General features: G+C 36.3%; 2 pseudogenes; both read right to left on the reverse strand.

Moving 5' to 3' along the window:
* Positions 1 to 281: 281 nt before the first annotated feature.
* LOC116138352 lies at positions 282 to 4,589 on the reverse strand (annotated as a pseudogene).
* A 2,196-nt stretch (positions 4,590 to 6,785) lies between these two features.
* LOC116138353 lies at positions 6,786 to 12,433 on the reverse strand (annotated as a pseudogene).
* Positions 12,434 to 17,850: the final 5,417 nt, after the last annotated feature.

Raw genomic sequence — 17,850 nt, forward strand, 5'->3', positions numbered from 1 at the left:
AATCCTGAGCACAATCTCCTTCACTGGCAACATTGAGTTTTAAGAATGAATGAATGAATGAATGGAACATTATACAGAATATAACAACATGCAAAATGCATATATTCTACTGGGTTCGAACAGTTTGTGGTAGACCCAACTGGGGAGATCAAAATCATCTGTTTCTCAGTCTATTCATATCTCGCCATCATCTCAGTTTCAATATCAGATTAAGAATCAAACAGACGTCATAATCCAAAAGTCAACTTCAAAAACTAATATCACTCAAAACTTACGTTTTATCTTACTTGTACTCTGTTACCTGTATATTGATCAATTAGCAATCATCACCAGATTTAGAGTGTCATTTAAGACTATAAAAAAAAGAAAAAAAGGTTCAATCAACACACTATAGAGAAAGGTAAATCAATAAAGTCAAAATGTCTATAGATGTGTATCAGTGAGGAAAGAGAGAGAGAGAAACTTCTGAATCATGCTCATTGATCACAGCAAAGTATTGGACACCTCAAATGTGAAAGGTCTTACTTCAAGACCGTTTGCTGGCGCCCATCTGAGTTGCAAACAGAACAGCTTTGAGGTCTGGTAAATGGATCATCACATCGATAGTAGCCCTTCCTCTCTAGCTGCAAAACCTCACACATTTCGATTCCGCATATTTGAATCTCCAAACTGCTGGAATCTCGATTTTTGTGCATGTGTTGAGCACATCGAGGAAGTCCTTTCTTTCTTCGAACTGCATCCACAATGGTCACAAGCACCAACCAAAATCAGAACACCAGATAAATAAGTCCATTCCATTCATGAATTTACGGATTATATAACATACTCATGAGATTAACTCACAAGATCACCTCGCTGCAAAATGCTTTTGAGTTGTACAGTCTAAAACACAAAATAATGCAATGAAAGTTAGGTTTATCAGTTTAAAATAGTACTTCTTCTTCGTGATAAGGTAGTCAAATCCCATCAATGTGAGGTTCACTAATTCATTTGTTTTAGGATGTCAGCTTCAACTTTGTGTCCTGACAGATCCTTCTAGATGCAGAATACCTGTCAACTGTGTGACATTCCCATCCTGGTCCCTACTTATTTCCTTCATTATGGCATTCCCCCCAATCCATCAAGGTAACCTCCTCAGCTACTGAGATGCACAAGGCATCAGCACCTCATATTTCTTATGCCTTGGATAGTAAGGGTCAAAAATACACCTCTCTCTTCAATGACAGCATGGTGTCTAGGACACACAGGATCAATGATCTTATTTATAGTCCAAAGTGTCCCATTCCATTCCATGAGATTGAGATTTTTCAAAGCCCCCTGAAAAAAGGACAGAGAAGTTAATCTTCACATTAAATGAACAGTCATCAACAAGCTAACATTCAAGAATAAGAACAAACTGTATCATATAAATAACATCTACAATTCAAGAGTACGAAATTTGGAAGTCATCTATATTACTTACCTGTTCAAGAATAACAGTATCAGAGCCTCAACTTTCAGACCCCTTCGAACAATTCCTTGACGTTGGAAAACGGATCATCCCACCCATCAACCTTCCATTTTGAACAAACCAAAGAAGCTTACGCTTGCTGAGAAGTGCATAGACCATATTCAACCAGCTAAACTCATAAATGTGAACCTTCTTTACTCCCATATCCTCTGATTTCTATGTATTGAGCACTGCAATCATAATACTCACTAGAACGAACTGCATGTGTTATTCCTACTTTACATCAATAAAAGACACGCAAAATCATATGTTGGGTATAACTTGTACTTGGACCCAATTCAATGATGGGGAAGTGGATTGCAACGATAATAGACTGGATCTCGGAGAGATTTGTTAGGGTCTCGCATCTCTAACTCCCAAAAAGACAACACTGCACACCCCTTTCAGATCCCAAAATCATTTCCTTCACAATTTCATATTCTCCTCTACACTATTGCTCCTACATTTTGGTTCAATCCCATCCATCCTTTCTTTCTGCATTTGCTCACGTGGTGTATCATCAACATTAGCCTTGCCCCATCGAATCAAAGCCATTTCCATCAGATCTTGGGATATAATCTGAGTATAGGTAACTTCTTCATACTGTCCCAATGTCCTAATGTCTTTCAAAAGATTGTCAACAAATTCATTGCTTTCTTTAGCAGGGTTTATATCATCAAAACGCACAATCAGCTGACCTTGGTACCTCTGGGCAAAATACGATTCAATAGTGCTGCTTTTGAGTACCCATGTGAAGATAACCACTTGGCTCTGGTGCAAATCGCAAACGCACCTTGCCGATTTCAGCATCAGGAAGACATCTTCAAAGATGGACGGCTACCTGCTTTTCCTTTCAGAAACATCCGCATTCACACTTTTTGATTGTTGGAGAACCCTGTTGCTCTTTTGATTTAGCGGCCGCTGGCTTTCCCACTCCTCTCTTACAAACATACATTGATGTGACTTTCATTCGGTCACTAGATTCTGTAGATACTGAGTTGAACCACCATACCAGTTCTGGTACTTCTTGATTTCCTCGAAATTTCCCATCTTTGCCCAGTTCCTGCAAAGTATAAAATATAACCATCTATAAGAAACATGATAAAAAAAATTTATAAGTTCAAAAAATGAAAGCCTTGGAATGGTCTACCAGTGCACAACTGAAATCAGAAGGAGATTGAAGGCATAATCCCTGATTACTATGGTTTCAACAAAATAAATTTCATAATCACCAATATAAACTATATGATTCTAAATTCATCATTCTTGGTGCATTCTAAGGGATGCAATAAGTAATGGCTCAGGGATAATTAGAGGTTTCAATCAAGACGAAAATTCCTGACATTCATCAAAGTCTCTCTAAATCCAAAAGAAAAGCAATAAAACCAATGAAACATTGTATCAAAATTGCCAACGAATAAACAGAACACCAAAAAATCTTAGTAAAAACCAATGCATTTAAATGGCCCTATGGCAAACAAGGAATTTGTGTTCTAGACTATTTAAAGGTATTTCTTCTTCTTTATAAAATGTTGACCCCAAATACTGAACTACAACATATTTGCAATCTCAGGAAACTTCTATATTACTTTATTGCAGTTAGTTTAAATGCCCTAAGGTATCGCAGACTAACATAAATAGACAAAATCTGAAACCTTTACCTGCAAGAGCTGACCGATTGCTAAATCTGCTATTGACAAACACTGAACAACCACAACAGTACGCTTCCCAATATTTGCCACAATGTTGCATGCATTCTCAAATTCGAGCAGATGAAGACACAAACATATTCTAGCCACTCATCAATCTGAAAGAAAGAAAATAAAGGAAAAAAGAGAAAAATTCTTGTTAAAACCAAAATATAAAGAAATTTACACTGGTCAAACTTAAATTTCATAACAAATACAATTCCAGTTAAGAGAGAGTATAAAAACAGACTAAAGATAATTACCTCACCAGATTCATATGCCTTCCGCCGTACAAATTGGCAACTCTACCAATGTAACAAAGAAGAACACTCGTGCCATGCAATTTCAACCTAGAATAAATTTAGGTTAAGATAGCATTAATTGAGATTGTTTTTCAAACTGATACATCCAAGGCAATAAACAAAAAATAAAAAAAATCGTGAAACCACGACATCCAGCATCAGTAAACCCCAACAGAGAACCCCACCAAACAAATGTTAAAATTTTTTGTTCCAGAACAAGCTCATGAGTAACAAAAAATGTACCCTTAGGAAAGTGGAAAGTGGATTAGAGCCAGAAGGATCAGTTCGTAAAGATATGCCGGTAAGCTTCACAACAACAAAAAAAGGGACAGCGGAGGGCTATCAGCCCAAATGATAATTGATCTCCATAATTATTAGGAACCTAGGTAGTCCTAACATAAAAATTCGAAAGCCTTCAGAGCCCAGGTAAAGGAGCCCCCGGAACAGGGGAATGGAACTAGTGGAGCTATTATGACTGAACCTTTACCCAGGCATCAGTCAGGAAACTAAAGAAAGAATCTGGTGGATCACTTCTTTTACCTAAAGCTATTATGTTTTAGTTGATAATAGTTGCATTTACAGGTTCTAAAGTCTAACATAATAAAGAAACAAAATTAGTATAGGAAAATGAAATCTAAACTAAAATTGACTCCTAGAAAATAAAGAAGATAAAGAATCCTAAATAGAACTAAAAATGTTAAATATTTTTGTTCTAAGAAAGAGCACATGAGTAACAAAAATATACCCAGTAGAGAAGTGAAGTAGGAGCAGAGCCAGAACACTCAGTCAGTAAAGAGATGCCGGCAAGCTTCGCAGCAGCAATAACAATAGCGGAGGGCTGTCAGCCGCAAATGATAACTGCTTGTCTCCATAATCCCCACCTGCACTCAACTTCCTTATAAATACTAACAATTACAAAATTGAAATAATTAACAATAGAAGAAGAAAGAAAACAACTGAGAATACTAACCTCAAGAGGAAAACAAATTAAAGGAATTCTTATAGTAAACTAAGATATATCCCAAAGTTAATTAATCCCTAATCAGGATTAGGATTAGGATTTCCAGATCAAGGTAGATTAGGATTATTATTCTAACAAAAACCACTCATGAAAATCATAGAACCTTCAACGAGTAAAATAGAAGCAACCTCCTTTAACCCAGTGCAGAGAATTTATGTTTTGAGAGAGTTACATATAAATGTTGAAAAACAAATGTGGTAGTGGATTCTTGTATTTCAAGTAGCGTTTTTCCCCCACAATGTAAATGTAAATGCAAATAAAACGCTGCAGCCCACAGCATTAGACTCATCAAAACGAGTTGACACACGTTAAAGTAACATATGAAGCTTGATTTCGTCTTTTAGTTTCTGATCTCGGTTCAAATTTCTGCTTTTTCTTTGAGAAGCTCTGACACCTCTGCACGCTAAACTGGGTAGAACATTATCAATTCCTCATCAGACACATAGCATTTTCAGAGTAGTTGTAAGCAAATCTGTCATCTCTGGATTTTACCTAGCCAGAAAAATACATCAAAGGATTGCAATAAAAAGGACTCTAAAACTAAAACATCAATATACTCTCACAAAACTAGAAAAATTATAACAAAACCTAAAGAAGGATTGCCAATCTCGCACCTTAATGTCATCAAAGTATGGATCGAGAATTGCACCTTCGCTTGTAATTCTTTCTCTTGGATCCACACACAACATTTCTATAGAAAATAAAAGCACAAGCATTAAATCACATCCATATAACTCGTCGAAATATTTTTTTTTAACAATATATATAATTAAACTAAACTTACTTTAAGAAGAGCCTCCACTTGAACCAAGAGATCCGCTTCTAAATCCAATAAGTATACAGATTCAGATGGAAACTACATGAGAAAAAGAAAAGATACCCAACATATCATACTGAATTTTAAAACATTCAACTAAATTCATTTCTACTACCATTTCCATCACACGTGTAACGTTATATGACATTTGGATGATCTCTGAATTTGGTTTACCAAAATACTACACATAACACAATAAGGTCAACATAGGAAAGGGGAAGAGATCAATCCATACAAAATAACATATAGATATTGTATCGCACCCGAAAAAATCCGCAAGAGCCTGGTCTATTATTTCTCAACAAATGTTTTTTGCCGCCATAAAACATTATACAGCCAACAGACCACATGTCGATGCTTTGGTATGCCCTGAACCTAATAGGGCTCGGGAGCTCTTATATGCCACCGTTGAAACCTGCAAAGAACATTGTAAATTTGGAACATGAAAATAATCAGTATTCTGAAACCCAGACTGGTCCGGCCGTCAGACCGGGACCCGCAGCCTCTCCGGTCCAGTTCAGGTTCCAGAGGGGTTTCTGTTAATTTCAACTTGGAGGGGCTAATTGTTATTTTCCAGGGGTTTTCTGCTAGATTTCGGCCTTTTAGGGATTAATTCGTAATTTTTTGGGAATTTTTTGCAATATACTTAAATTCAGTGACTAATTTGGAAAGTTTTAGAAGTATTTTTGTAATAAATTAATATTCAGAGACAGATTGCAGTTTCTAAATATATTTTATTGCTAACATCACCATCCGACCGGTCAACCTGTGAACTGAGCCTTGACAGGGTCAAGGCCCGATCCGCTTATCAGAACATTGAAAATAATACTAATTTAATGAAGAATTGTGATACTATTAATAATACATACATCATAAGAATATCTTCCATAATGAGCACCACCCATTCTGGCTAAATTAAAATCAATATCTTCACAATTTCGTCCTTGGTATTATCAGCACATTGTCGGTTTAGGATCTCGGTGAAGGATATCATGAATGTAAATATGAGACACCTTCCAAAATTTGAAGCAAAAACTTCTGCAAAAAAAAAATTGTTAATATAGTACTGTTCTACTAAAATGTGCTAAAAAATTAAGCAAAATCTAATATATGATAGAAATAATCCAAGTGAAAGAAAAGATCAACTTACTTTCATCAAAAGATTAAACTTCTTATGTGTTATATCTAACGTATTTGCGTCTCTGGTGGTAAGATATGATAAACATTCTCAAGCTCCCTCATCGTACAAAAATTGCATTCAAGAAGGCCCCAGGCTGGTATCCAAGAGTCCATCACCAAAGCACTTTTTTATATAAAATGCATCCCGAAACCTGTTTTTCAATATAAGAAAGATAGCACCACACAAGTAAATTGTTACAAGAGACATCCTAATTTATGATTCTAAAATAATAATATAAATTAAATATTTTCAAATCAAAACAATATTCATGTTATAATATCACAACAAACCAATTGCAATGGAGTTACTAACCAAGTTTTCATGTTCCAAGTCTTTCATAGAGAAATTTCTCTAAGCAAGGGCTTGATAGGGAAGAATTATCTCCAACTACAAATTTCTTCACTGCCACCTCATCACTGGTTTCCATGTCAGTATACCTGAAAACAGAACATTGGCTAGTCCTTGCTATCTTCAATAGTTTCTTGTACGATTCTTCTGACAATCCACATGAAAAAAAATCAGTAAAAGATTTTTTTCAAACAAAAAAAAAAAAAAAAGAACTCTACTAAATAAAAGTTTTATAAACCAGATTTTTCTACCTTCGGTAAGTTGGCCATTCGAGCAAGTGAATTTGTTACTGTTCCTCCTCTAGATTGGCCATTTCAACAACTGAAACTATCTCACCACTCAATATCAGAAAATCATGGAGGAACAACTTGCAACAAAACAAGTATCATACAGAAATAATCAAGGAGAGGAAACTCCCCTTCAAGCAAGCAACTTGGCAGGCCCAAGAGTTCAACATCTAAAAAAAACGCCTAAAAATACTAGGATGTACAATCTATCCAAACAAAACTAGGCCTTTGAAAACTAAGCTCTAAAGCTATACAAAAAAGACAACAGGCCCATTAAAATTTCTCCAATCCCACCTCTGGCCCAAGATAAGGAAGGCCATCCCCGGAGGCCCACCCAAGGAAACAATGCTTGGTCCAGCCGAGAGCCCAAAGCAACTGACCCAACCAATTAGCTGAGCCATGACAGCCAATGTCTTTGCTGCTCCTTTTCATTATTCGCCAAATGAGCCCAGCAGAGGGATAAGCCATGGCCCAAGAAAATGTTCTCAACAATATTCAGGATGAATTGGCCCATAAAGCAACAGAGAAGCAAACAAAAAGCACCCACGGTGACTCCCCTTATCACCCTGAAAAGGCCCAAGACCAGCATAGGCTGATATTCCTACCTGAAGTCCAAATCCCCAAATTAAAGCAGCCCCAGACCAAACTCAGAGCCAAGTCCCAACACTCCTTTTTTACCCCAGTTCCTACACTCCTCAATAAAGGCCCAACCAAAGTAATACACAATGGGCTGCTCAGACTTAGAAGAAATCAGCTGGCCCAAAATGCACATTATGCTGAATGGCCGAAGCATCTCACGTTAGCAAAATCTTGCCGACTCCAAGTGCTTCTCCATTCCTTGCTAGACTAGAGGTTCTTCAGCCCAGCAGCAGGCCACACAATCATAATGAACACACGAAGAAAACGGTCCAGCAACTCAATAAGGGGTCCAAGCGAATGATTGAAGGCCCAATGGAGAGATCTTTGTACAGCCGTTAAAATGCCCAATCAAGCTTACAAAATGGACTCAATCGAAAACATTTCTGCCCAACCATAAACATTCCGAGCCCAGGGTGGTTTTTGAGGTAAACAAAATCAGAATTTGTTTATTATCGTAAAAGCAATCCAATACCATTTCACTTCCTAAAAAGATATAGCATTTTCTTATAATTTTCACTAAGATTTCCTGCACTTTCTCACCAACCAAACAAAGCTCAATGCCAAAAAAAAAAAAAAAAAAAAAAAAAAAAGAAAAAAACACTAAACCTAATATTATCCAACTAAAAAACAAAAGAGGATTATAACGAAGTTTCACAACAAATTGGTTACACCCAAAAACAATGTAATTATATCAAATTTATTCATCAAGAGGAAAATAATTATACCAAAAATCGAGATAAAACAAGATGAACCTAAAGAAATAGTGATTCCGAAATTAAAAAAAACATAAGAGCTTGAAAAGAGTCTTTGCAAACCTGAAACGAGGGAAACAATGCCCATTTAGGAACTTTAGTAATACTAATTTGTACACTCAAACATCTATAAAAGAATTGTAGTAACACAAATTTTGACTACGCTTCACACACTCGACAATCACTAAAGTGTGTTTGATTTCATTCCCTCTTTTCCTCGGCTGGAGGGGCCACTGGCACCTGCAGTCAGGGCAGCAACAGCAGCAGCACCACCACCAGCAGATACAACATTCAAAATAATTTCATTGAGGTTTTGCTTCCCAGCAAGTGAAGCAAATAAGGAGCCAGTATGATTCAACCTCAACATTGGCTGCTTTCACACGTTGTACAATCTTCTCTACCTTTGAAAATTATCATCAAGAAAAAAACCAAACAAAAACAAAACTTTTGAAAACAAAATTTACAACACGTTCTTATATTATATAAATTGTTTTAAAGTATATTATGAATACATTTGTAAAGTCGAGAAACTCAGAATGAAAGAAATTAAATATTGCAATATTAAATCAAAAACACACTGCAGCAAATGTGGAGTAAGGATCAGTGATGGGGATGCCATCATCAATGAGGATCGCAAGCATAACTGCAACCAAGCTCCGAAACCGACACTCTAATGAAAAAACAACTCGCTCAGACAACTGTATATCTAAGTAAGCAGCTGAGGCATGGGTGTGTAATGTGTATTTAATGAAAATTTTATGGATACGAAGCTTAGAAGAAAGTGCATTGACAAGGAATAATGTTGAATCACAATAGGACATCCAGTAAGGTTTACTAATTATTGTCCTTTTTGGAAAAAAAAAAAAAAGAGCATGGATTTTTGTTTCTCATATTGTGAGCACTGAATCAAGTTTTATGGGCTTCAAGTCAGCTAGTGACTTGTTTATAAGGTCTCTCAGATGTGCTCCTCTGAAAATGATATTAAAGGTGATTTGAGGTACTGGACTACCAGATCATGAAAGGGCATACCGCTTTCCTTCTTGTCCTCGATTAATGTCACCCTTGCACTTGAGTCCATAGATGCAGAAAGTAAAGCCCTGAATTTAAACATCACATTCTTCCTATCAATTTTTATTTAGACAAAATATTGCAATTTAAAAGCATTAAAAGATATCTCCAGTATGAATACATCAGCCCAGACCTTGAATCATCAGAGAATGCCAAAGCTGTCACAAAGCCAAGGTGTGCTTTTCTAACCATTGTCTGAACCTGCATATTGCTTGAATTTATATGCAATGTCCTTTATCTGTTCCTCTGCAGGTCACCAATCACAAGGTAAGAAGATAAAGGTTCTCATGAAAAGTGTGCACAAATGTCTTCACCAGTTAAGCTAGCAAAAGTTAACAATTATACATTGCAAGGAGCTTGCCATCGGCTGAAACATTGAAGGAAGTACAGACTGATGGACAACTTGCTTTGAGCGTATCCTCTTCCATGTGGTTGTATTCCATGTCAAAATACTTCCACCCTTGTCTATGTAAAATAAAGTCAATGATGTGAGCTCATAACAGTGAAGTTGATAAGGGCATTTTTAACCCAAAAAAAAAAAAAAAAAAGGCTGATGGCTCCTGAATCTGAAAATTCACCTGTTATTGCAGCAATGAAAAGAACATAATTCTCATCACTAGATAGAGCGATCTACAGGAGAAAAAAACCTCATCCTGGATGAATTTAAAAATGGATGTAGTTAATTTTGAGATCATTGAAAGAGATCAACTCTCATAACAAAAATAAAGGCAAAACAGAGAAGGCTGAAGATTTTCCTAAAAAAGAATCTTTCTATTCTGTAAGGGTGAAGTAAAGATAAGTCATGATTTGCTTCTTGCATGATCTCTTCTGGCTGTTGTTTTTTAAGAAAAAAAACATAACAGTGAAGAACATTATGCACCACATGCATTACCAACAATTTCATTAGATCTCCTCAACATAAGGCAGCTTCATTAAATTGACCAAGATTGAGCTAGGCCACCAAAAGCTAGGAAACAATGGTTTATACAATATATTTAAATGACTCATTGCTTACATTTTCCGTTGGTAGAGAAGCTACATAGAGCGCAGAGGTTATATCCCAAACCCTACCGGGCCACGCTTTCCCAAGGAGACAAGAAATTTTCCATCAGGGCTGTAAGAGAACGAAGCCAAACCATCAGTGAACTAGATAAACACAACAAAACAGTGAATTCATTTTCTTTTCATTCAGCTTGCAGGTTAAGGCACAACACTCAGTTAATTCCATCACTAGTACAAACCTGAAAGTTAAGTCCTTGACAGAAGTATGAGCTTCAGACTCATTTAGAACAATTTCCAAGCTAGGCCACTTTAAAACCCGTAATTTTCCATCCTGCACTGCCCCAAAATGTAAGCATAATACACCGTGCTCTTTTGTTGAAAAAGACCACAGTATGGTCTTACTTTCATTTCATTTCACCACACCATAACTAAAGCCAAAACTATAGAATCCATTTAGATAATCATTAAGATCCAGGTGCCACATATTTGGGGTTTCAATAATAGGTGGTATTCGTATCGGGAGCATAGCTACCCCAATAAACAACAGAAAAAACCTTCCTAATAGAAAGAAAAACAGCAGAAATTTGAGGTAGAAATATTCCAAGGCTCTTGGGTGTGTACCTACCCTATGCAGTAGAAAAGGTTGAAGCATAACCAAAACAATGAAAGGGAAAAAAAAAAAAATAATAATATAATAAGGACACCCGAAGTCCATGCAGCAATTGTATTTCAAAAGAAAGGGTAGATCTCTACCTCACCACCAGCAGCAAGAGTAGAACCCTCGGAGTCAAAGGCTAGTGCCAACTGCACTCCAACATCTCTTAACTCGCTGGACACTTTCTCTGAACCTTTTACACCCTTATGGACTTCGTCACTCTCTCTTCGTCCCACTCAAACAATCCGCACAAGCAAAGTAAATAATGAATCAAATTATCAATTCTCCTTGAGGCCTTAATATACTAGCAAAATATCATTTAACCATAAACATAACAAGATTATATACTAGAAATCCGTAGGTGGCTAATCACTAAGAAAATATAAATCAAAACGTAGTTTACTCAACAAATCGAAATGTAATTTCAGAATGTCACTCTGGACTTTTGATATTATCCAGTCAAGCGGTGAAAGCAATTGCTGAAATTAAAAATAAAACCAAATTAAAATAAGATGGAAACCTGCAACTATTTTGCATTGCACAAATAATGCCATCTCCACGTGGTGAACTGCCATTCGATACGGCAATCTGAATCAGTTATAAACTTAGCCACCGAAGACAGAAGAAAATAAAATCACAAAGGCGATGAATAACCTAATTCATTATTTTAACCATGTAGATTCGTCAGATAAATCTCAACATATGCTCTTAACTGATTATATCAAAATATAACATCAAAAAATTTAATAACTCATACCAACGCTCAAATATGCAAACCGACAAATTTTTTAGCCTACACACTATACTCAGCTAAGCTAAACTTCGAGAAAAGCTTTTGAGTATTGAATTTTGATTCATTACCTCAAAATGCATTGAATTAACATTAACATTAGGAATTGAGATAATTAGTTACAGGTTGATCGGAGAGGGAATTGGAGGCGAAATCGAAGCAAGAAGACGACAGCGTTGGCGATACCACTGTTGCCTTCGCCGCCACCCGACCAAAACGACGTAGTAGTGATTGGTGGAGATTGCGTCAGATTTGTAGGCGGTTGGAGCTTCGTCTCGGATCCTCCTGTTCATGTTTTTGTTCTTTCGATTGGAGCTTAGATCTAATGCGATTGTACGGAACCCAGGCAGCTCCGTAAACAGCACGCCGTATTTCTGTAAAGCGTTAGATTCCATGACGCTTCTTCTTCTTCTTCTTATTCTTTCGGAGTCTCTCTTCTCATCCAACACTCGCCAGAGTTTTTCCAAGTAAAATATGCTGCAGATGTTACTAAAATACTTTTTAGAAAATATCATTTATCACCCTCGTGTTTTAAAAATGTACATTATATGCTTAAAGACTAAAGACTAAAGACTAGAGAGTATGTTGATATCCTTTGGGAAAATGTCATGCATCGCCCTATGGTTTTATATTTCACGTCAACATGCTTATTTGGGAAACTATCAAAAACTTTCCCTGAATTTGTGAAAGGATTAATAACACTTACACCCGAAAAGTTCTGAAGCAGCCGCTTACACTTAACAGTTTTATTATTTTATTTATTTGTTGTTTTTTAACCGTGAAGGATCCAATATAATATTTAAAAAGTATGATTTTGACGACGCATTTTTTGTTGATTTGCTTTATGTGTTAAGTTTTTGTTTTGTCAGTTGCTGTGAACCAAGTAAAGACGTTGAAATATCGAAAAAAAGTTCCCAATCTCTTTTTCTTTTTAAAAGAAATGCTCATGAACTTTCCATGTTGTTTTCCTCATAATTATGGCTTCTCTCATGCCCAGACCTTCATCTATTGACTTTGGATTCTAGTAGCTGATGATTGATTATGCAATTTATATATATAGTTTTTAGAAAGTATTTTTATTACTGGTCTGCTGGTGGAAGTGGTCAGAAAACTGGTTATGCATGTTTCTTTGAGGAAGAGAATATTGGTAATTGACATTAAATTTACACTGCTATATGTGGTGTGGTTGATGATTTGGTTGTTATTTTTCCTGCAGGGGGTTAGAAAACACAGTTGGAAGAGACAAGAATCTATGAGTGAAATTTCTTCCCATCCTAATAATGTGGGTATCTCATGCTTTGATTTTTGTTGTGTGTTGTGTACCCTTTTTTAAGCATTGTAAACTTTTTGTATGAATGCATAAATTTAGGGATTGAATTCATGGTTTAATGTTCTGCTGCTGAGGTTGGATTGTTGCTTGTTACATGTTAGCTGCCCATTTTGCTATGGTTCACTTTACTTACATTTCACTGAGAATCACATGTTTGAATTGCTGTGGTTCTTTTTTCTTTTTTTTTTTTTTTTTTTTTTTTTTTTTTTTTTTTTTTTTTTTTTTTTTTGCTTTTTCACTAATTACAAAGCATAAGTTTTGATCACTGTGTTGTTCGCTACTTAATAGATGTGTGAGAACGACATGTGCCCCCCCAACGTTGCTGTAAGACAATTTGATACCCAAATAGTTTGAAAACGACAAACAAGTACTTTCCGTCATTCTAATTAGGTATTTTTGTATGTTAAAGTATGCTTTTGGAAAGACTAGATCGCCTTTCAAAGGTTGCCACATCAGTTAATGATTTTTTTTTCTTCTCCATCGTTCTGATTTTTTTTTTCTTTTTCTTCTTCCTGAGCTGATCGGTAAGGGAAAGTTTCTTGTAACATCCCCAGTGTTTGATGGAATAGATTGACAATATCGCTTTTTTTTTTTCCTTCTTCTCCGCGTTTTGAAATCTTCATTAATTATGAGATTTCATTACAAATCCATTCAAACGTTGACAAACACAAACCTTAACCCAGACCACCAAAACCTAGAGTTTGACACGCTGCCATGCCAAATCTTCATTGGCTTGACGCCGTCACGCCTCCTAGATGCCGTCACGCCTCGCTAGACGCCGAATCGCCGACGTCGTGATCCCCGAATGTTTTCTCTCTGACACTTGGTGACGTTTTGCTCCCCCCTTTCCCAATCGCCGGCTTCATTGACAATGGTTTTGTGTCTTTTGATTGGGTGATGGTGGGTCTTTTTGTTTTGTCTTAGGGTTTCTTGGTGGAATTCTAGTGTTTGGGGTGGGTGCTGATTTTATTTCTTACGTATAGTCAGATATGTGTTGGTGTGTCTGGTTTGGCTTGTTTGGTGGGGTGGGTGTTGTGGGGTTGGGCACTTGGGCATTTCTGCATGTATGTTCTGTTATAATGATTGCAGAATTTGTGATTTGTTAGATTGATGGTGGGCTGGAGTATGTCGTTGTTGTGGGGGGGCTTGAAGTGCTTTGGGGAATTAAAAGCTGGAGTTGATGGTGGGGGACCGTATGTTGCTGATTTGTTTTTGCTGTTTGGTTGTGGTTCCTGGATGCTTTTGCTGCTGGTTTTTTTCGCTACTGTTAGGTTGCTTTTCCTTACTTTCTGCTGCTGATTTCCTCTCAAGGTGCTTTGCAAAAGCTGGTTTTTGGGCTGGGATATTTTTATTTGGTCATAGTTCCTGGCCGCTGGTTTTTTGCTGCTGCTAGGCTGCATCCTTTTGTTTTCTGTTGATGATTTTCTGCTCAGAGTGCTGTGCAAAAGCTAGTTGCTTGGGCTGGTTGTTTTTTTTGCAAGTTTTTGTCAAGGCACCCTGCCACTTTTTGGTTCAGGTTTGGGATGTGTTGTTTAGATTGTACATCCTAGCCTTATTTTTCTTTTGCGCTTCTTTGACTTGTGTGTTTTGTGCGTGAGCCATAGTGCTAGAGGATTTATCCTCGTTTAGGTTCAATCATTATTCAGTGTACAATTCAATTCAATTGCTCAGTTATTCAATTCAATTCAATAATTCTTTATAAATTATTATATTCAATTATTTGAAGAAACTTAACGCCATTCTTAGACAGATCTTATCACAATATGATAAACTTAGCATGGTCCACACACACAAGAGAGAAAACTTGTCCCTGTATTGATAGCAAAGGTTCAAACTTCAAATGAAGATATACAAAGAATGCAAGCTGAAACTTTTTTTGTTGACATTCATAATGATTTAAAATAATTGTTCATACAAAGAACTTGAAGTTTGTAATGACAGAAAATCTGAGTTACAAGTGACATAAATATGAATTCAATACAAAAATTAGTTTATAGTGAAGAAATACAAAAAAAAAATGTAAAAGCAATTAACAAGATGCTCTGTTAGCATCTCGAAAAGTTGCGCAAATCTTCAAGAGCATGGTATTTGTGAAGTTTATATCTCCAAAATTCAATTGCTCTTCAAAAATCTTGAACAACATATAAGAGAGCACCATCTGGAGGTAGCTTCTCACAAAGTGTGGCCAAACCTGCCAAGAAAAACACTAGGATTGGTAATTTTTAACAAGTGCTACACAAGTGTTACGCAAAGAACAGTGTGCTCAATTTTCATACCACAAATCTACATGTAATTTAAACCAAACTCATCTCATGCAATCTTGGCCTTTGTCAAATTAGTGTGTACATTCATGAACAAACTCTTGGTCTTAGAGTGATCGCTGAATGAGCACCATTAATAATTGGTGGTAAAATGAGAATGCTTGTTCATAGTAAGGCAATATCTTTTCTTAGCACCAGTAGTTTTTTCTAACCTATTCAACTCACACCTCAGTTCACTAAAAGCTCAAGTCAGGCTAGATTTTGGTCAGGTTCATACATCCTAGTTGCAAACCCCACATTATTCACAGAATTCTTATATCATCTTTATAGCACCTCATTTAACTTGCAAACATTAAGCCCAAAACACATTGTGAAAAATGTATAAAACACATGGTGTTATATGATTCATCACCATGCTGGCACATAAAATGTTAATTAACACCAAGGCAATCCCTCTTTCTAAATTTTCACCAGCAACTATATTTCACCAGCCTCCTTAATAACTTGAACCATAACTTTAAAGTCAAAATGCAATCGTGAAATCTGATGATAGAAAATTTTTCAATGCGTTCAGGAATCGACATTGGTATGTAAATGATCTTCAAATGATCTAATAAGTCAACGAATTGATCTTACAATTAACAAAAAATCACCTAGCCTTAGAGCTTGCTTCACTGTCCACTTTTGATGTCTACCACTTCCAAATCCTGTAACCAAACACAAACTGACTTAGTACTGCACTAAAGTATGAAAAACCAAAACAACAGGAAGTCTTTCATAGTTACTCTCACTCGAAAAATACTTTTCGCAAAACCCTACACAATACACACCATCTACGACAACCAAGAACAACAAATGAAGAGTTGTTTTAAACCTCTACGTCCATCTCACAGTTATTTAAGAGGTTTAAACTACTCTAATTCAACTCCGTTCTACGTCCATACTCAAGAAAGTGGAAGTTGAAGGGATTAGAGATTGAAGGTCTCTATGTCTACTCTTTAGTTGGCAGCAGTTTTGATGCTTTTGTCTACAATTTAGTGTGAATAGTGTTTTGTTGGATCAAATTATCAAAGTGTTCATTTCTTCCCCAACCAAATCTAATCTAATCTAATCAAATGGGAGGCGTCTCTACCTGGACTTGAGTGGAGTTGAGAACATTGATGGCTTATCAACTCTTTTATTATTCCTTTTCATCATATATAATTTACTATAATGTTATTGCCTCTGAGAGTAAGATTCCACTGTGATCCATATTTCATATATATATTTATATATACTCAAAAATTTCGTAGTATATAACATGTTGGCTATTATTTTTTGTAACCAAAGCAGATTATAATGCAAGTAGAATCCAAACTTGTTCCGATTAAGTATATATCTATAGCAATCTAATCTTATGATAGTTATTGTTCCAATACAATGCTAACTTCACTATTTCGTGGATATTAAATTATAAGTAAATTCTTATATACATAATTTTATTATTATATCATTTTTCATTATTTGTAAAGGAAGGCTAGTTAACATATTTTAACTAAATATCAAAAAAGAATCCCTCACCTCAGGTATCAGAACAGTGCCAAAACGAGTAATGTGAGTTGGATAGACACGGTCGTACATGTTAGCACCCAAAGCACTGCAAACTACAATATTAAGTGTCCTCCACCTACGCTGCTTCCCGATGGTTCCCTCCCTCACACGTCATCTATCGTCTCTGTTTATGTGGCGATGCCATTAAGTGAAGTTCACTCCGTCATTGTTGTTGGTTTTAACTCGTCCTCCCCCGTCGCTGGTTTTTGTTTCGCTCGCCGTCGTCGATGGTTTCGTTTAGGTTGTCGTCGATAGTTGTCGTTCAATTTATCAAGCTCCTTCATAGACAAATTACAAAGCCGCAACAAAGGAAAAGGCAAAAGACTTTCGTTTACTCTTTTCTTTTTTATTCAATGTCAATTGTTGTGGACACATGTCAAAGCCCCAGTGATCTTCCAATTTAAAACTTTATGGCTTTACAAAAATTACTATGTTACCCTTTAGCTAATGAAAATCACTAACAGAGAATGACGGAAGTACCTATTTGTCGTTTTCAAACAATTTTGGTACCAAATGTCTTTACGGCAAACCTTCGGTGGGTATGTTGTTCAGCCTTAATAGATGTTTTAAACTGTGTGTCAGTTTGTCTGTGTAAATTTTGGACCCAACAACAGTGTACAGCCCAAAGTTA

This window comes from Pistacia vera, unplaced genomic scaffold (genome assembly GCF_008641045.1).
Source record: "Pistacia vera cultivar Batoury unplaced genomic scaffold, PisVer_v2 Contig340, whole genome shotgun sequence".
In the NCBI taxonomy this organism is placed as follows: Eukaryota; Viridiplantae; Streptophyta; class Magnoliopsida; order Sapindales; family Anacardiaceae; genus Pistacia; species Pistacia vera.